The sequence below is a fragment of the Miniopterus natalensis genome, chromosome 8, assembly GCF_054644295.1.
Source record: "Miniopterus natalensis isolate mMinNat1 chromosome 8, mMinNat1.hap1, whole genome shotgun sequence".
NCBI classification, from domain to species: Eukaryota; Metazoa; Chordata; class Mammalia; order Chiroptera; family Miniopteridae; genus Miniopterus; species Miniopterus natalensis.
The window spans coordinates 45630280-45651387 of NC_142088.1; the positions used below are offsets into that span (position 1 = coordinate 45630280).

A 21108-nucleotide genomic window follows, 5' to 3' on the forward strand; every position below is an offset into this window, starting at 1 on the left:
TCGATAACAGCCATTTTCACACAGCTACTGTTTTTCAATTCATGAAACACATGGTAGTCAAGGGCATCACCGTTTCTCACTTGGACTAGAATAAAAGCCTCCTAATTATTCTCTCCCATCCACTACTGTTTGCTTTCTATGTGTTTTCCAGGTTGTTGGCAGAACGATAAATTTAAAATGCAAATCTGATCATGCCAGTCTGTAGTTTAAAACTCTTAAGTGGCTTTGGATTGCCTTAGGATAAAGTTCAAAATCCTCAAAGTGGCTTATAAAGTACATAGCAGTCTACTCTGGCTTATAAAGTCCTTAACAGTCTACTCTGGCTAACCTCTTCATTCTCATTTTGAGCCACTGGCCTTGTTGTCAATATTTTAGCTCTAATAATCTCTCAGTTTCTCCGCGTTGTCGTATCTCTCTGGTTTCTAAGCTTTTTGGTTTTCCGTTTCTCTTGGTTCATTTTTAAAATTTCTTTTACCATAGCATTTACCACTTTCTAAATCCGTATTATTTATTTATGCATTTCTATATAAAAAACCAATAAGTTTACTGCTTATTGTTTTCACCTCCAGCTAAAATATTTAAGGGCAAAGATCTTTGTTTTCTTTACTAGTCTTCCAGGGGTCTAGACAAGTGCCTTATACATAATACTTGTTCGACGACTGAATGAAACCTGTCCATTTCCATACTTTAATTTCTTTATCAGTGTCTATTTTCTCTGTTGGACTGAAAGATTCATGAAGCAGAAATCATGTTCATTTCATTCACCACTCTCTCTCTTCTGACTAACAAAATCTCTGGTATATTTGAGTGAGTGAGAATCAAAATGAGAGATGAAATTGACCTCAAAACGTCATACTTTTTTTTTTTTTGCTTGCAAGCAACCCAAAAGCCAATTCTAGCTCACTTAAGCACAAAGACATCTGCTGAAAAAAACCTGAACTGCTTCATACAATCTGAAATACAGCTAAAACTCAAAGTTGAGGAAATGTACGCATAAGGATAGCTTCTAGGATAACGGCTAGAAATTCCTTGATCTTTTCTCTAAAATGCTACTGCTACCACGTTCAAGTCCAGCAACTGCTCTCTATGTTTCTCATTTCAAGTTTAACATTCCAAGGGGTGAGCAACATTTTAGCCCATCTTGGGTCAGGTGCCAGTCCTTTGGTCATTCGACTACATGGCCGGTAGGCAGGGAGCCACCCCATTAGGTAATACTCCAGAGCTTCTCACTCAGAGGCTTCAATCAGTTCAATTGTGTTTCAAAGCCAATATTCTCTCCTTGGCTAACACTGATTTATCTTATTATTTCATTTATTACTATGGCCCATGATTTCACCACTTGGACAGTTTCCTCTTTCCCTGCACCCACATGCCCTTTCTATTGTCAAATTTAATTAATAACTGCTTTATTTTAAAACTCTACTAAACATCTTGTGATCTTGGACATCTACTGTTCTTGATTAACATATAGATTTATTTCATATTTGTACTAGATGTAACCATTGCTCAGAAGTCTCTCAGCACAGTTAATGAAAAAGCAGTAAAGAAGTATAAATGTTTCCATCTCTCTCCTCAAAAAACAAGTACTGATAGACTAGACTATGTTTTCTATGGTTATAATTACAATTATTTTATATATTTCTGAAAACAAACAAACAAACAAACCAGAAGCCACAGGATGTAGAGTGAAGATAAGTGGGAGGGCTTCTTAAAGAATACCAAATCAGCCCTGGCCCGTGTGGCTCCATGGTTAGAGTGTCCACCTGCACACCAAAGGGTCTTGGGTTCGATTCTTGGTCAAGGGCATGTACCTTGGTTGCAGGTTCACTCCCAGCCTCCGGTAAGAGAGTGAGCAGGAGGCAACCAGTCCATGTGTCTCTCTCACATTAATGTTTCTCTCTCTTTCTCCCTCTCCCTCCGTCCCTTCCACTCTCTGAAAAAGCAATAGAAAAAAAACATCCTCTGGTGAGGGTTAACAAAAAATAAATCAAATAAAAACTAAAAAAAGACTGCCAGATCAAGAAGTTAGATAAAAATGGACATTTTAATGCCTTTGGAAGAATAGCTGAAGCTCAACTTTGGGTATTTGCTGAAATCTTGTTTATATCCCTCTGCTGACAGTGCAAATATTTCACAGCTTCTATAAGGTAACACATTGAGTTCTTACTACCCCGTTTATAGTCATCTAATGTTTAATCCTTTTTAATTCTTACATCTGCCCCTATTTCCTAATACTTTACTATTGCATTTTAAGAAAATGACCACAAAAAAATGCCTTAAGAATATCACCGATCCCTCGATTCTGAGGAGCAAGTTATCTGATTTGCAGAAGAACCACTTTAGGGCTGCCAGGTTTAGCAAATAAAAATAGAGAACACCCAGTTAAATTTGAGTTTTAGGTAAAAAAAAAAAAAAAAATACCATTTGGGATATATTTTTTACATATTTGTTGTTTATCTGAAATTCACTCAGATTTAACTGGGCATCCTGCATTTCCTCTGGCAACCCTAACTGGTGCTCTTGGCTCTTGGCTCTTGGTGAGAAAACAGAATAACTATGAAATCGACAAACACATCTACACAAGAAATGCCACCCACCATGAATATTTCTGTCCTTAACCAATCAGATAAAATGCAGTAAATAAAACATATAAGATCATTAGGGTAAATCATGAATTTATCAAACAATTGGGAAAAAAAGCTGAGGGTGGGTGGTGATTAATAGCTGAAAGGCAGGCTTGGCCTATCATTGATGCAGGAAATATATATTTAAAAGGAGGTAATTTTGGCATGGCAAGAATTTCTTTCTGTAGTAATGGGGATGTCTTTTTAGTAAGATGCTCTCTCTTCTCTGGCTTGATGGGGAAAAAAGGTTGTGAGCTGTGAGTTTCTGGGTCATTTGACACGGTAGGTCCTGATTCCACGGAGGCTGCCTAGTTCTGTGCTACTCAGGAACAAAGGGAGGCGGAGCCCTCGGTTCACCTTTACCTGGGAGCTGGGGTTTATCCTTTGCATTGCTTCCTTGCAAGTTTTGTAGTTAATCAAAGTGAGAGTGACCTTTAGCTTCAAGGTCATTAACAAAGCCCCTTCCACATGGTGAGGTGGCCTACAACAAGGTGGCCTGTTAAACAATCTGAACTACAATTGACATAAGGGTTATTTTTTCCTGATTTGTCAAAGAACAAAATATATTTTGTTTTCATCAGATTCTTCCAGCAAGCACAAAAAGCTAACCAACTATTCCAAAGACTTTGATAAGGAGAGGCTGCTTGCTTCAATCAGCAGCGGGTTGGGGCTTCACCAAATTCAGATGATGAGATGGAAGGCACTGCAAACAGGCTGATGAAAATACTGGCGTGTGGCTCATCTGTGGTAGCAGGTGGGCAAAGCTTAGCTGGCAAAAGCAAGGTTACTCACAGTGTCACACTTCATCAACCAGATTGTCTACTGGGCCAGACAGAGGATGAACAGGACAGTTGCTCAATGGATGGTGTGCAGGTTTTATTCGATATTTAAGAAAGGGGAGCTCAGCTAAAAAATAAATAAATGTGCTATTTTTATTCTTTGGTGATATCGTTAGTTATCCAAATGTGTTCCTAACTATCAGGATGCAATTTTACCTGTTAGTTTACGTTAAGTCTTTTCAACCTTAATTTATTTAAACCATGATTTTGAGTAATCTGTGATGTCCTGCCCTAATACTGACACTACCACTGCCCTTACGCTATTATCAAACACTGGCTATAGGATATAGCCTCTGCTAAATAAGATACTCATTATGTTAAGAAGGTGGCCCCAGATTTTAATGCCTTGAACACTTATGACTCCACACATTCTCTAAACAACAAAAAAGATAAATATATATTTCCCAAATACTAGGGCCATTTTTACCTTAACCCATTTGACCAGAAATTAACATAATTGCCACTAAGAGGACAGGGATTTGGCAATAATTTCACAAAGTAAAATCCCGCAAGGTGTTTCCATGGGGCACCACCAATGTGAAAAACGCTGCTGGTTGCTTGCCAATGTGAGAAGCAAAGCACAAGTTGGCCAAATACAACTCTCTTGTCCAGTTGTCTGCTGAAGCCAAGAACCCTAGGAGCACTCCTGCCTAATGAATATTTTTGTTCAAGAAATAATTGTAGGGTTCCTCAATTATGTGTGTGTTCCTTGTGTCAGAATTGCCTGTGACCTTGAGTTACTTTATGTGCTTAGGATTTCAACATTTTGCAGCTTGATGATTTGCAGTTGGAGAATTTGATGGAAGAAATGAATGCCTTCTCCAGAAAAAAAGTGCAGAGAAACACAAGTGCATTGCCATCTATGCATGGACTCTCAGTTAAGAACCTCTGCTCTGGTGATTTGTACCTTTGCCCCAGCTTGGGTGGATATCCAGAACTTGGGAAAATGATTCATTATGAACACATCAGTTCAGAGCACCAAAGAAGTTTGGGCATCTGTCGCCTCCTATTCCCTTTACCACCAGGGTTATTCATTCCCTGGGGAAGGTTTCTTTCTGGCTCCCTCACTTTCTTCTGCCATATGTGCCAAAGGGGCATTTTCTATCAAGGGTTTCTTTCTTCAGTGCTCTCTTGGTTGTCCAAACTGGCCTTGTCTGGCCAGTTTTGTGGCTTGATGAAGAACTGACTAGAATGGTTCTAGGTTAAGTATAGTTTCCTCAGTGTTTGTCTTTCCTAAAACATAAATTGCCTCCTTCCATTTATAATACCAGTCATCTTTTTAGTTAGTACCTAACAGAACCAGATACTTTGTACCTATTCTCTAATCTTTTCCCAAACCTGGTAAGACAGTTTTAACAAAGGAAATGAAGGTTTCAGAAATCTAGATCATTTGCCCAAGAGACCTGACCCAAACTTCCTCCAAGAAATAGTCTCTGGCCAGCACCACACTGGGTTGTGACACCTCTACATTCACAGCACCTGCCTGATGCATTTAGCAGTACTTCTTACACTGTACCACAATTACTGATTTACCTGACATTGCCTAACCCTTGACTGTAAGGTTCTTCATGGACTGAATATAAACTCCAGTGCCTGCTCAGTGAATGAATGGTCATCAATTTGGAGTCTAATTCTGGATCAGCTCCTAACAAATGGCCTCATTCTAAGTAAGAGGAATACCTCTCTCTTTTTCCACTCCTCAGTTCTCACTTCTATCAAAATAAGGGGCAGGCCATAACTAGTGAAGATAGGCTCTGAAGCAACGCAGTTCCCAGTACCTGGAGTAAATAATAAAAGCCATGGCCTCCTGGTGCCTAAAATGTCCATACCCTCTTCTCTCTCCGTGTACAAATTGCAACAGCTAAATTAATTTATGCTCTGCTGATATAGGGATGGATGGCTACTCTACTTACTAATGGTAAAGGGGTTATTTATGACTCTGGCTGGGGAGACCCCAAGAAATCTTCTGTTAGTTGCCATTAGGATTACTCTCCATTACAAATAGCCAGAACTCTCAGTTTGTTAGAACATCATCCCGTACACCGGAAGGTGGTGGGTTCGATTCTCAGTCAGGGCACATACCAGGTTGCGGGTTTGATCCCCTGTTGGAGACAGTTGATCAATGTTTCTTTCTTTCTCTTTCTCTCTCTCTCTCTCTCTCTCTCCCTTCCTCTTGCTAAAATCAAATAAAGAAATATGTACTTGTAAAGAAAAATATCCAGAACTGGGTTTTTAATGCTTCTTAACCCTAAACATTGATCACTACATTGTATTTGGCAACATGGTATAATAAAATATATATAAACTGGGAGCCCAAAGTCCTTCCCTAAAGTTAACTTACAGGATGCTCTTTTAGTTAGCAAGAGCAGAGAAAATCAACTGGGAACATAATAAGGCTTTTAAAACTGTTGAAAATTGACCAAGTGCCTGCTGTAAGCCTATATTTCCCACTCTAACAACAAAAGTACCAATGAAAAATTTATTTTATATGCTTGCTATTAAGACTAAAGGACAGTACTTAGCCTAATTCCTTAGACGACTGGCAAGACTTAACCACATTAAGGGGAAAAAAGACCACAGACGTGAAGAATTTAGAATTACTACTGCAGCACTGGAAGATAACTTTTTTTCCTCCTTAGCTCTTAATAAGTTTCACTTCAGTCTTTTAGGAAGTTTCTGATTGAATAATAAAGTGGAATAGCCAGTGTAGATAGAGGGATATTTAAGAGATATAATATCCTTTCCATTCAGAAGAATCATCAGAATAGTCTAAAGGGAAAGGAACATTTAAAAACATTTGCCTCATAAAATATTCTAAAGTGGACATCAGAATAAAATATGGCCAAACTTTAGGACCATTCCCATACAAGGACTGGGATCCTGCCAAAAATACTGTGTAAAAAATAAAGGAGATTTTAAAATTAGAATAAGTAGAAAAAAGTACTTTGGACATTCTTTAAAATAAATCACCTCCTTGAGCAAGATACAGTTTTTAACTACTTAAGGCAGAGAGCAATACATAGTTATTCAACCCGCCGCTGACATTGCATTAAGCAGCAATTAGTAAAAATAATAAAGAGTGTAAGACTAAATAACTAGATTTTCAAGTCTCAGTGAAGCTTCTGCTCACACAGATTAAAATGGGTTTACAATAGAAATAAATAATACCAAACTCATACAATCTTTCATACAATGTTTTAAAAGTTGGAGCCCCACTATTTAGAGAAGTCTGTCCATTTGAATTAAGTTTCCCAAAAGCAGAAAGTCATGATGTTCCTCCTCACCAGTTATACCCAACACTTGTTACCAATGTCAATTAATCAAAAGCAACCCTAAGTATGCTACTGTTCAAATAATTTTTAAGTAAAAAATTGTAGATACATCTTCTAAATTTCTTTTGAAAAACTTTGGGACCAAATTAATGCAGTATTTCTAAACATTATGATACAGAGGAAGTTTAACATAGCAATAAGTCTGTGACATATTGTTTCATGATTCACGCAAATGAGCACTTTTAGGTCATTAGGTAGAATTATACTCAATATGCTCCATAACAGCATTGGCTCAGCAAACAGTTCTTGGGCCAGGCTTTCCCTATAATTGAAAAGTCCATAGTCTATGGATGAGACAGGAACTCTAAATAGAGTAGAGATGAATGACTAATACCTTAATTATACAAAGTCAACATGGAAATAGAAAATAGTAAAACAAAAGCACAAAGATGAAAAATTTAGAAGCAATAAAGGATAAAAAATAAGAGAGCTCAGAAAAGTACATTTTACCATGTATGTGAGGACTTTGTGGATGTTGTTCTTCCAGTTGGAAAGATTAAAGGTATCTATGAAGCCACATACAGTTTGATCCCTGATGACTATATGGTGACTGCCTTCTCTAAGTGCCCTATCTGAAAAGAAGGTATCAGCTGCTCAGTACTACCAAGGCATGACCTCCAATAAATTCCTCGTGGGTTTCTGTTTTTGGAAAGCATGTTTCTTTCTCATCCATTGAAATCTAAGATGTTTCATCAAGATTCTCTAACTCTAGGCTTTAGCTGAACTTGCCTTATCAACACAAGGGAATCAATTCCTGTGGTTTAAAAAATATTAGCTATTGTTTATAATGCTCTTATTATGTGCCAGGCATGCATTATGCCATTTCATTTTCATTAAAAAAATGTTGATAGAGACAAAATTATGCCCACTTTGCAGATGAAAAAGTTGAGGCTTAGAGATTTCAAGTACCATGTCCAAGGCCACATGGATTGTTCAGAAGCAGAACATATTTCGAAGTGACATCAGGTTTGCAACTTGAACTTGAACCTAAGCTTCTAACCACTATCCTATTAAACCTCTTCACACTCTATTACATAGCGTGAACTCACATACCCAACACATAATAAAAGCACATACCTATCCAGAAAACAATATGCAATATTTTCCTGGTTTTTTAGTTGTTCATAAATTGCCCTAACTTTACAAGGTTTTATTGCATCTCACAACATAACCCAGGTCTATTAAAGTAGTTCTCAGGCCTTTTAAAATGCTATTGGACAAAGAAGCCCAGAATAGGAAGCTTTTCTCCAATACTGTGGACAAGTTCTCATTCTTACACAGTATATTCTGACACTAAGTTCATGGATCAACATTCCTACAGATCTTCCAAGTTCTTCAGAGTGAATGAGAACACCTATTAGTGGGTATGGTATTAGCTACCTTGTGTATCTTAACACATAGTTGAATTAATAAATTTTCAAAGAAATAAGGATTGATAGCTCAGTTGTGTTACTTTTCTTGTATGTGATTTGGGGAAAATTTAAAGTGTGTGCATGTGCACGCATACACACACACACAATTAATGCATTTTTAAATGACTATATGGATTCATAAGCTTGCATGGAGCTGAAGGTTTGTGCAAGTAATAGCTCTTCCTAGCTAGTATGGTGGTGAGAAGTGATGAATCTCAAAGGCCCAGGATTTGACAATGAAATAGACCACAACCCTAAAATTGAGAAGAATAGGTATATGGCATCAATGATTCATCAATTACCACAAATAAAAAATTGGTCTGTATGTTTTCTTTTGTATACCTGTTAGCACTTCTTTACTTCCTATTAGACAAAATAATTTCAAATTCCTGTTGATGGTTTAATATGACAGATTCTCATTGTAGCAACAAGAACAACTTCTAATTTATGTAGAGTTCAAACATCATTTTCAAAATTATGAACATAAGAAAAAACTAAGATAAATTTTATCTCCTATGTTCCTATGCTCAATATACTAGTTATGTGCATGTCATAAGTTCAGTACATAGCAGTATAAAGGGATGTTTATTTCTCTCCCTTTGCCCATCAAAGTCTAAATGATTTAGAATTTAATGTACAAGAAAGTGCATAAACTTGGTTCTTAGGTTGCTCTCAGATAAGGAGTAATTGTTAACTGTAATAAAAATAAATATTAGCATGAGAAAACAGAGTAAAATTATAAAAAGCATATAAATATATAAAAAGCATATAAAATTACATACAGAAAAACATATACTAGCATCACCACTGCTTGTTAGAGAACAGTTTATCTTTTGCACTAAGTTAAGGTAATGGTGGGAATAATAGTTATTGTACCATGAAGAAAAGCCCAAACTGATGTCCACTGTGTTATATTATGCTTCCATGAAAGCAATCAACATTTTAAAAAACTGGACATTAAAATTATAAATTTTACCTATTTGGAAAATTGGCTTATTTAGCACTGATTATTTTCCAACTGTTCTAGACAAAGTATTATTATAGCATCACTATGTGTCTAATAATATGGAATAAAAATAAAATTTTAAAAATAATTTTACAATTTTATTGTACTTACACTTTTCAATAAAATTGATACAATTCTATATTAATTCCAAATAAATTATTTAAAAAAAGGCAATCAGTGTTTTGATTGTTTCTTAAGAAATGCCAGGTTAAAATAAACAAATGTGATTGTTTTGAATACTCAATTATTTTGAGCATTTTCTATCTACATAATTTTTTTTTTCTTTCTATTTCATAAGCACCAGGAGTTCAAGAGAAGGGCACATATAATGATAACACAACTTAAAACATACACTTGCAATTTTGAGATGACAACAGTTATTTGCAGAGTTTAAACTCTCTTCCATACTGCTAGACTGGGTACAACATATTTGCCCTAAACTCTTTTCCAAGCTTACAATATGGTCTCTAGTTTCAAGTGATGAAAAAGACAGACTGGTAATCAGAATGCAGGAAATTAATTTTTGAAAAGCCCTTAAAGATTCCTTTGAAGTCTGATATAACACCATTTCTTGGTACACTAACTGCATATCCTTCAGTGATTTGTTTTTACATCACTCTATTTACTCTTTACTTTCCAAATTTGATTTGATTTGTGTATTTGCACAAAATCATTTTTATATACATTTAAATATTCAGACCATGAACTTAGTATGTACATGCTGCTGAGATTTGTATGGCTCAAGCAAATGCAAAAAAGACTTCCCAGTTTTGAGTGAATTTGCATAGAGATATAAATTATCCAGGATAGTCAAAGCCATAAATTTGCTGCAGGACATATAAAACTCTCTCCTGCCTCACGGAAGCACACAAATTTTCTTTATTTCACATTTGTCTAATACCATGTTTTCTCTAAGAATCTTCCCAGGCTCTTCTCCTTTGTCCACACTATTTTTAAGTCTATGTTCAGAATGTGCTTACTGGTAGTGGTTGCATTTACAAAGTTAATAATATTGTACTGCCTAAAATGAATTTTAAACTGTGTTCCTTTCTCCTTCCTGTGCTCTTCCTAGAATACACACAGAGGTTAATACTGTATATACAAACTATGGGCATTACCCAAGTTAAAAGTAAAATTAAAAAAATTTGTTTTCCTAAGTTGTTGAATTAAATAGGATTGACCATTAGACAGATTTTATTTGGCTGTTTGAAAAATATATATATGTATGCATGTATAGATAGCAAAATATATTATATATAATGTAATATACATATAAAATGTATATATATTTCATAATAAATTATATATACACACATATATAAGACAAACATTTACAAATGTTATTTGAAATAGAGGACAGTGTATTCCATTCAACATAAAGAAAAAACAATTTATTTGAAATACACCCCATTTGGCTGCAGTCATTATTGAAAGTTTCAAAAGAGAAAGAATTTAGAAAAAATTAGCAGTTTTTGCAATTTTAAAAACCACACAAAACATGAATTCCTTTTCCTAAATTAATCTCAGAATCCTGGATGTCACATTGTCCCCATAGTGATAAAGGATGAGAATCTGGACCTGAATGACTACAACAAAGTGATTTCATAAACAGTTAAAATAATTGTCCTTTACTGTTTCATTGGTCAACCTCCTGTTTTGGTCTACTTTTCACCCCCCAATTTAAAATAAAAGATATGATTGTCAAACTACTAAGTCTTAATCATGATAAATAAATTAACATCCTCTCTTCAGTTCAAAGAAAGTAATTAAGTTTACCTAAACATGTGTTAGTTCTTTGTATGTAAGCTTCATAAAATTCATTTTAAAATATCTTATGCAAATATAAAAGCATAAAGCAGTAATTTCATGACTAAACATTATTTTGCCTCTTCATCTTTCCAAAATATTTTCATACACATACAACCTGTGATGTAGACAGATGCTGCCTTGATGCAATACTTCTCATCAACATTTTAACTGCTGAATTGATGTATTTAAAATTTTTTAACGATGTGGATAAACATAATTTAATCATGCTTTACATTTACTTAAAATATGTTTTAGAAATTAAAAAATCAGTATGAACAATAAAAGAGAGTACACATTTGTTTGGCACAGGTAAGGGTCTACTATGATGTAATCGCACATTTTGCAAAAGTGGGATATTTAGTGCATAGAAAAAACAGACTTTTGTCCTGCCTGTGACATTTATGGGGATCGCTTTACTATGCAAGTTAACTAAAAGGAAATGGCATAGGAAGTTGAACATGTTCAAAATAGCATAGTCTAAAAAGTCCCAATGAAAATTAATAACAACGAGGAAGATTAAAGAAGCACTTAAAGGATGCAACACCAAAATAATAAATTATTTCTCTGATAAGGTGCTTAGCAATAAAATACAAAGACTCTGAAAGCTGACACCCTCTCTTAAAATAAAATGAAAATACAACTTATTAAACCTGTCATGATGTCGTGTGGGATATGAACAAAAGAACACTGTTATTTAATTCCAGATACCTCCCAAGAACCGTAGGCTAAGAACCCAGTTCTTACTTAAAATGCATTTCTTAAAAACTTGAAAATCCTCTAAAAAGTTGCAAGTCCTGATATTTATCTTGCTGTTTCAACCCAGGTGTCTCTCTGCCATCAAAAACTTTCCCCCCAAATGTCCCTATTGAAAGCCCAAGCCCAGGGTTTTCTCCCATGACATTATCCCATGTGAACAGAGCACCCGTGTTTCAATCCAGAAAACAAGGAGATTTAAATAAACGAGTGAAGGGAAGCCTGGAACCGGGGGACGCCCCGCTTAACTTCCGCAGTGAACTGAAACAGCCCATCTCCTCCCACTGTCCTTTCTAGAAAGAAAAGCGGGCGCGCGGGGAGAGGTCACCGACCTGCGTGCGCTCGAAGCGGCTGCGGCGCGCCCGCGACGCCCTCCCCCGGGGACAGCGCCTCACCCGCGGGCGGCACGGCGCCGCCGCCGAGCGGCCCGGGCCTGTTCCCCCGCACCCGGCAGCTTCCCGCAGCCCCGCGACCTTTGAACTCCCTCCGCCCCCTCCCCCGCGGCCGCCGCCGGAGCCCCCGCGCCGCTCATTTGCATAGGGCTCGGCGGCCCCCCAGCGGCGGGAGCGGAATGCTGGGAAAGGGCCGGGGGCTGCGGCTCGGCCGCGGCACGGGGACGCCGGGGTGTGCGGCGGGCGCGGGGCGGGCAGCGGCTCCCGGGCGGGCAGCCCCCACGTCTATTAAAGGCCAAGTGCTTCTTAACTCTGCCTTCCCGTCCTGCTCTCCCCGCGCCCCCCAAAAGGAGCTGTCACATCGGCTCCGGTAACTAAGGAAACCCAGAGCCAGCTACTCCCTTGAAATACATGTGGAAGGCCAATTTAAATTTTTCATTAACTTCCCTTGTTTTCGAAACATAGCTGATTTTTCTTCCCCACTGGAATACATAGCATTGCACACATAATCAAGGGACATAGGGGATTTCTTTTTGTTGTGGTTTAAACAGCATTTTACGGGCAGGCATTTATTTTAGCCACTCTACATAAAGTCGCTATAATAATTCCATAAAATATTAAATGTGCCCTAGTGTCTTAAAGGCAATCGTCCTAAATGGTGTCCAAGAAAGTAATTATAAAGGATTTAGCTCTCGGGCTGTCTTGAAAACAATACAGCAGTAAAAATGCAGAGCAAAGTTAAACTATGGATTTAAATCTAAAGATTCATGCAGCAGCAATGCTTGTCTGTCTTTGGAAAAGGTGTTCAGCCTTGTGCTATTATTTGTTAGAGTCATTTCTTCCCTTGTCTTCCTACACACAGCAATCTATTTAAAACACAAACTTCTCTATTGCTCATAAATCTAAGAAGTGGTTATTTTCACGATATAGAAGGTCATGCATGTACATATTTTTATGAATACACATGAAGGCACATATTCTTCTTTTCTAAATGGTGAGTCAATGGAAATATGCATCATCACATAATTAATCCATTCTTTTTACAATTGAGCTAATTTTTTTCATTAGTGAGTGAATAATATCTACGAAATAAAAGGTTTTTTGCAATAGCATTTTCCATCTATCAAAGGACATACAACATAAAAAATAAAAAGCACACAACAGAATAATATAGATATATAATATTACTATATTTGAATATAAAATACATTGTTCTAATAGATAGCATTACTAACATTTCAAAATTCTTATTTAAAATATTTTTATTGAAATAATTAAATGTTCCAAACCTCCCTCTTGCAGTATATTGAAAGGCATTAATAAATTCTGAATGATATTTAATCCAATTTATAAGATGTGCAAAGTATTGAAATACAATACATTTTAATGCTGGAAAAATAAATTAGAAGCTTTTTATTTGAGCTATTTATTAGTAGTATTCAGTTTTATATTATTTCTGTATATATAGAAGATTAGAAACTACTGGAGGAATTTTTCTCTTACCCATTAATTTTTAAATAGGATAAATAAGTTTTCAGTTCACTATAATCATATAAACATTTCTCTATTGCATCTGACTACATCAACAATTTCATCACATTGGGTCAATTCAAGTGCATCCTTCATATTACACACTGCAAATATCTTGCAAAGTTTTTGTTTAAGGCAAAACACACATCAGCCCATTCTAATTTAAATCCAATCAAATGCAAGGAAGTGTTGGAGTAATTTATAAAATCACTGACCTGTTCAAATAGCGGCAGTCTCAGTCCTCGCAGTCTTTATTCATTAGAATCCAAAATAAATTGCTTATCATTTTATAATATGTGTCAGCATCACCAAAGGCACTGCTCTTCCTGGTTCAGCGGAATCTTCTTAAATTTGCCAGCCCTGTGTTTTATTGCTGGTACCGTATGCTTTATTGTTCAGCGACAAGAGCTTCACTCTGCACAAAGACTCATTACCTACTGCTAGCTGCACGGCATCAGCCTCACTGAGGCTGCCTATATGTGATCACATGGGAGTTTTGTCTGAGAAAGCCAGGCATGCCACTGACTTCACTGTGTCTGTGGATATTTTTATCAGCTGAGGTCTGCTAGGAGGAAGGAATAACAGACTATGAAGCTGCTCTAAGTCATTAATGCAACACAACTTATGGAAATCCCTTCACAAGATTTTTTTTTTATTATTATTAGAGAAAACGTTTGAGCCAGCATTCAAAGGATGTTAGCTCGATTTTATTTTAATAAGACGCTGAATAATTATCTAAGGAAGGGGAACTAGCAAAAAGCCATTTCCTACCTTCTGCTTTCTGAAAGTACTTTTGTACAAATGTTATTAAAGAGCCTTTGCTCAACTGAATGATTTGACAGTATGTTTTAACTGTTAGATTGCTGGTGTTTCTTTTTCTTGGCAGAGAAAGGCTAAGTGGCTGTTTCCCTCAAAATCTCCTCTATGAAAATCTCAATCACTGGTAGATACTATATGTGAACAAAAACAGAGATCTTCTAATTACTTTTGACAAAGTAGATAAGAGGGGGAATCTCTTTTATTGATGTATATAAATGAGGCAGATGATTAATTTATCTTCTCAAAAGGTGACACATTCTTAGAACAGCTGACTTAAAAGAACAATGAAGATTTCAATTTAAAGATCTAAAGAACATGTGGTTTATATTAATTCTTAAAATCGCAGTAACTTATTTTAGACAGCTTACCTCAATAAAGCATATGGTTTACCTTATCTGATTTCAGTGTTAACAAGTAGTTTCAGAGCTGACTATTCAACATAAACAGGAATTTTCTGCTGTATAGATATTAAATTAATATATAGGTACACACACGTGTATGTATGTGCATGTCTATAGTCTGATTATCTTTCTAAAAATATTTTGAAAATAAACACCTAAAATGACTTCTCAGAATTTGAAAATAGATTGTGGATTTCCAAATAAAAAAAGCCAAAACATTTAGCTATTGGAATTTGATTTTAAAAAAATCTATTTCTTATATTTTTAATCATCTGTCTAAATTGAATTGGTAATTGAAAGCTTGTTGCCTGTTAATCTCAATGGAAATCTTATGACAAATAATGCAAAATGCAACAAAGAACACAGAAAGAAAAGTCAGAAGCACCATAGCTGAAGATCAGAAAACAAATTTTCTGTATAGTTAGATATACAGTACATTTTAATAGTGGTTGTAAATAACTCAGTAATTTAAAAAATAGCAAATTTACATAACTGCTTAAGCCTCCCATTAATAAATTACTTTTTGGAAATACTTATCACAAAATTTTTTGTGTCAATTGAAGTTTTTAAAAATAATTTTAAGCTAGAATAGGCAAGCATGGCTAAAATGCCCCATCTCTGAATACAATGACTTAATATCATTCTTTACAATATTTTTTGTAGGGTTAGTATTGATTTAGAATGTTTCGAGACTTAAGTAAATGCCTTTTGGTGAGTTCTTTTGAATACTGAAACATATTCTGGTATGTTTTAAGTGCCACAATTTTAACGTATTTGGTCCCAAATGCTCATGTTCATTTTCCCCTCTGCATCAAGAGCTACGCTAAAGCTACAAAACCTTGGGGCATTGGAAGGAGAGGAAAAAAAAAAGACCAGGCTGTTCCTGACTTATCCTGCACCTCTGGGTTTTTAAAGATATGTACATTCTAGCTAATATCTTTGATGATGTCATCATGTTAATGTACAAGAAATAAACAAAAGGCAGCCATTTTTCTCTTACTGCATCACTTCAAAAACAGTGAATAAAATGGTTGCCAAATGGAAGAAAAGAACCAGCAGAAAACGAAATTATTTCCAAATTCTAGGGAGGAGGGGCCAAGGGTGTAAAATTGGAAATAAAAACCACATATATTTGGAGTTTGTACGAATGCATGTAAAAAATAATTTACAGTAAGAAAAAATGATAAATACAAGGAATATAGAAATAGCTAGCAATTAAAACACATTATCAGTAAAATAGTGAGTCTCCAATGAAAAGATTACAAACTCAATGTATTAATTGTAAGAGCCTATTTAATTCATTAATATTGAAAAAGGTATTTAAAGGTGGACAATAGAGCTAGAGAGATCTAGAAAGAGACAGAATGATCATGAAATAGTAATAATCTTCCCAGGTCTACTATTATCTTAAATGACCTTGAGTTATTCTAGCATCTTATGCCTTAGTTTTCAAGACTGCAAAACAGGAACAGAAAAGTCTTTGGAAAGCATGTTATGGAAATATATAGGAATAATTTTTTACTTCAGTTCCCTAAATTGGCTTTAACCAAGCATTGTCAACTAATATTAGTAAAACAAGAAGAAATGATATAAATCTTAATGATTGTTTAAAATAATTTTAAAGGCATTATCCTAATAGCAGAGACAAATTGATATAATAAGTAGGTAAGACTTTTGGAAACAAGAATTGATTTTTTTTTCCCAATCCATGCAGCAAAAAATAGAAATAAATTTAGTAATTTAAAACAAATCTCATAAAACTGCTTCAAGATTAAAATAAATTACAAAATATACCCATCCTTCCACGAGAACTGCAGCAGAGTTTCTGATTCTCACATTACACAATGAACCTGCGCTTATATAACAGTTTCATCAGCCAAGAGTTCTTTAAATTTGAAATTAACAGAGAAACACAAGATCATAGCTTAAATAAGCAAATTTCATCCAAGATTAAAAAGATGTTTTCATTTACTTTGTTATATTAAAAGCTGTGAATTGAAAAAAAGATATTTTGATTCTTACTATTGATTCTATTAGCTTATTTTTTTCTAATGATAAAGATTGATAATAGAATCATTTGGTTTGCTATCCTTTTTTACAAAATAAAGTTTTTCAGAAGTAACCTAAATGTTTGCTATTTAGCTCATGCAGTAATTTGCGCATAGACATGCTAAGTGGATAATGCCTTGGACATTCTACTACATGAAAGAAGATGGAGATTTACCGGTACCATGACCTGTGTTCCCTGGAACTGTATTAATTGGCATATGTGCCAGTACCTCCTATTGGATTTACACTTGATCAGGCTGGATTTTCTCTCTACATATCATTCTATCTTACAGCACATTCACAGAAGTCAATAAGTTGGCCATGACAGCTTCAAAATCCAGGACTAATTCGATTCAATTCAATAAATATTTACTGAGAGGTTGCCATGTACCAAGCTCTGAGATAGTTGTTAGGGATATAAAAGTAAAATATATACTGTTTCCAAGAAGATTACAGTCTATCTAGCTAAAAAAAAAAATTGTTGAGCATGTTATGGGAAAGTGGTAAATTAGGGACATGTTTTATAAACTTTGAATATTTTATTGACTTAACATGTATTTTATGTACAATCAATACAATTTATTTTCAATAGTTTCTTAAAATCAGGAAATTATAGTATAATAAAAAAATATTTACACGTCAAAATGTAAAATATATATATAATGATGACTGCTAATTTTATGCTATCTTTCTCATGAAGACGTTGAGTCTAATTTTCCTCACCTTTATTCGAACCTACTCTTATAATCATTTGCTTAACCAATAGAGGCTGCAGAAGTAATGTTCTGGAAACTCTAAGGCTAGGTCCTAAGAAACCTTGGAACTTCTACTTGAGCTAGGTCTAGTAGCACTCTCTCCAGGAGCTCTGAGCGGCCACATGAGAGCATCAAGCACCCTGCGACTGCCACGGTGCGGCCACATAGAGGCATCTGGTCAACAGTCCCAGGCGGGCCGTGCCGGAGCCGCTGCGGCTGCCTCCCAGGCGGTAAGGCCACCTTGGACACTCCAAACCTACCCACCCACCAGGGGGCGCCAAGAAGTAAGCCCAGCTGTGGCTATGTGAAGAATCACCTAGCTGAGCTTGTCTCAAATTCTCACCCAGTAGACTTTTTAAGATAATAAAATGGTTGCTGTTTTAAGCCACTAATTGCTGTGGTAGTTACTGAGCAATTGATAACTGGAAAATATTTACATGTGTATGACAAAGACAACCTAAAAGTACACGAAAGGACAGTCTGATAGGCGTATTCAGCGAAATTACTGAATATTATTCAATGAAATGGATGCGTTTAATGAGCGCATTAAAAGAAAATACAACTTAGGAGGGTGGAAACGAAAAGCAAAATAATTTAGGCAGTGTCCAAAGCGGAGAAGAATTGAATGATCTGAGGAGAATGTATTGTAAGAATGGAGCCTCTGAATGAACGGTTAAGAGGTTACATTAGTAGCTGGGAGAAAGGGGGATTCCCAGTGGCAAAATGATGCTTTGGGGAAAGCTCAGAATCAAGGGCAAGAGCTTTAGTAACTCATGAGAGGAACTCTGAGGAAATTGGGGTGACTGGAGGTTTAGGCGTGTGTTGGGAGGGTGGCGGAGAAAAGGGAAGCCTGGCTCTCCTTGAAGTGCTCGGAAGCTTGAGGTGAGGAGATTTCTGCAATGCGTACGATGTTGGGAAGTCACCAAGGAATGAGAAAAGAGGAATGGTCAAAGTGATGAACGAAGAAGACAATTACGACAGCTGAGGAGTGACAAAACGGGTGGAGCCTCTAGTCAGCAGCAGAGTGACGAAGAGGAGGTGGGAAGAAATATGAGGGTCTGAACCAAAGGTAGGGACTGAGGATTGAAGAGAAAGGAATCTGTCATAAAGAAAGAAATAATTTAAGTATGGTTGGATAAACTGTTCTCCGATCTCATTTATAACCTTAAAAGTCAACGGTTCTATGATTCACTTACCAATTACATATGACAAGTAGAGAACATTAAACTAGTTTTATTAGACAGATTTAGCAAGTTCACAGGTATTGTGATTTGTATTGTCCTAGGTTTGTCAACTTTCAAATACCGTGAAAAATTATTGCTATCAAATATTGTGAATGCTGTGTTTGGGAGGCAATGAAAGACTGTCATTATAGGACCTCCCTTAAATGAAGTACATAAAGGAGAGTATTTCTATTCCTTTCTGTTATCTTATTTCTAAGTTAGACAAACAGGTCCTAGTTGTACTACAAAGATAAAAAACCACACAGATCATTTTGGCTAATGCAAACTAAGGCCTAAGCCACCCCCCTCCCAGCCCCCAGATACACACACTATTTACCTACGAAAATAAACAAGCCTATTGGAGTTCTAGCTGGATATTTGACTACCCAAGTAGCAGGTGTTAAGCAGCCAGTGAATGGCTACTCAGAATGATACAAGTTAAGCGGTAGGAATAGTTCTATAATTGCTGCTACTGGGTACACAATATGTACATAAATCATCTGCACATGGCTGTAAAGAAGTCTTTATCCAAAGTGACCCAGAGATGAAAGTATCCAGATTTTCCCTCCACCCTCCAGCCTCTTTATCACCACAAAGGCGTTAGAAAACAGCATTGATCAAGAGAAAAGAGTAAATGAAGCAAACCTCCTCTCTGAGAACACAAAGGAAACATTTATTTCTCAGTGACCATCAAAGTTGATTATAATGATTTCTTTTTATGCTGAATTAGATGTCTAATCTGAGACAAAAAATATGGAGTCAAGCAGAATATGCAAAAATCAAACATGAACTGAGCGGGCAATAATAATAATAATAATTATTATTATTTAATAAGACCAGTGGTTTTTCTGTGTCAATGGGAACTTTGCACCATAACTAAAAAGCCTATGAGATAGCTTTTGGGGTCAAGACACAAGATAAAGAGTTTCTTATATTTTATTTTACCAGCAAAAGTCTACAAATACTTGAATAATATATTGAATCTACTTTGATTTGTATTACAGAGACATACAATAACAGTCTAAGTTTATGAATTAATTAATTTATTCATTCTCTCATACATTTATTCATTTTATTTTTTACTTAAAAATTTTTTAAAAATAAGTTTTTATTGATTTTTAAGAGAGAGAGGAATGGAGAGGGAGAGATAGAGACATTAATGAGAGAGAACACTGATTAGCTGCCTCCTGCATGACCCTCACCAGGAATTGAACCGGCAACCTCTTGGTGCACTGTCGATGTTCAACCACTGAGCAACACCGGCTGGGCACATTTATTCATTTTGCATTCACTGAGCACTCTATGTTCAGAATCTGGTTCAGTGCTCTTAAAATTTAAATAAATGAATAAGTCAGTTTGCAAGCAAGCTATGTGGTTCTCCACCAAGAAGTAGAGACAGATATAAGGAGATAGTTACAACATATTGGGATAAGTTCTATAATAGAAAAATATACAGGAACATAAAAACAGGAGTGAATAATGCTATGTAAAAATAGAAAATAATTATCAAGCACTAAGAGGGAAGTGCTTTACACATATTAATTAACTCACATAACCATTTTGACAAGTGTATGAGGTAGCTACTTTTACCACCTCCATTTCATAGATGAGACAACTGAGGGACAAATTGGTTAAGTGAGTTGCCAATGTGACAGACTCGGCATCCAAACCTAGGTACTTACTATGGCTTTAATGCAGGGTGGCTCTGCTGAAAGCACATTACGTAAGGCAGTCACGGTGGACTTCACAGAAGAGGTGATGTAGAAAATAAAACTTAAGGGATGAATAGGAGTTCTTTTGTAGGAAAGGAGAAAAGTATTCTAGCAGAAGGGCTAGAATATATACAGATTCTGAGGCATGGCTAATGTATGTCTGAAGGAAACTAAAATTTTCACTGTGAAAATGGGGAGGTTATTTAATCTTGATGAGATTTGGGTTTGTACTCATAGCAGGTGTTTAGGTGGTTTGTTTACAACTGTGTTTTATTAGGTAACTCTGGAGAATGAACTGGAGAGAAGACCTGGAAGGGAGACCAAATAAAACTGTTGAAATATCCCAGAAAAAAGTAATAAAGATCTGAATGGAGACAGTGGCAGCCCTGGGGATGGTGAGGAAAGATACTGAGGAAGTGAATCAACAAATACTTAGCCTGAGAGTGAGGGAA

The 21108-nt window shown here is 36.0% G+C and overlaps 1 protein-coding gene across 2 annotated transcripts in view; it reads right to left on the minus strand.

The window, feature by feature from the left end:
- CSRNP3 (cysteine and serine rich nuclear protein 3) overlaps positions 1-21108 on the minus strand; it is a 158371-nt gene that overhangs the window by 73356 nt on the left and 63907 nt on the right. The window contains exon 1 of one of the 2 annotated variants that reach the window (XM_016198778.2): positions 13913-14195. The exons of the other annotated variant lie outside the window; for it this stretch is intronic. The gene's annotated coding sequence lies outside the window, so the exon portion shown is untranslated. Of the gene's footprint in view, positions 1-13912; positions 14196-21108 lie in introns of those variants that run through there. 2 annotated transcript variants of the gene reach the window in all.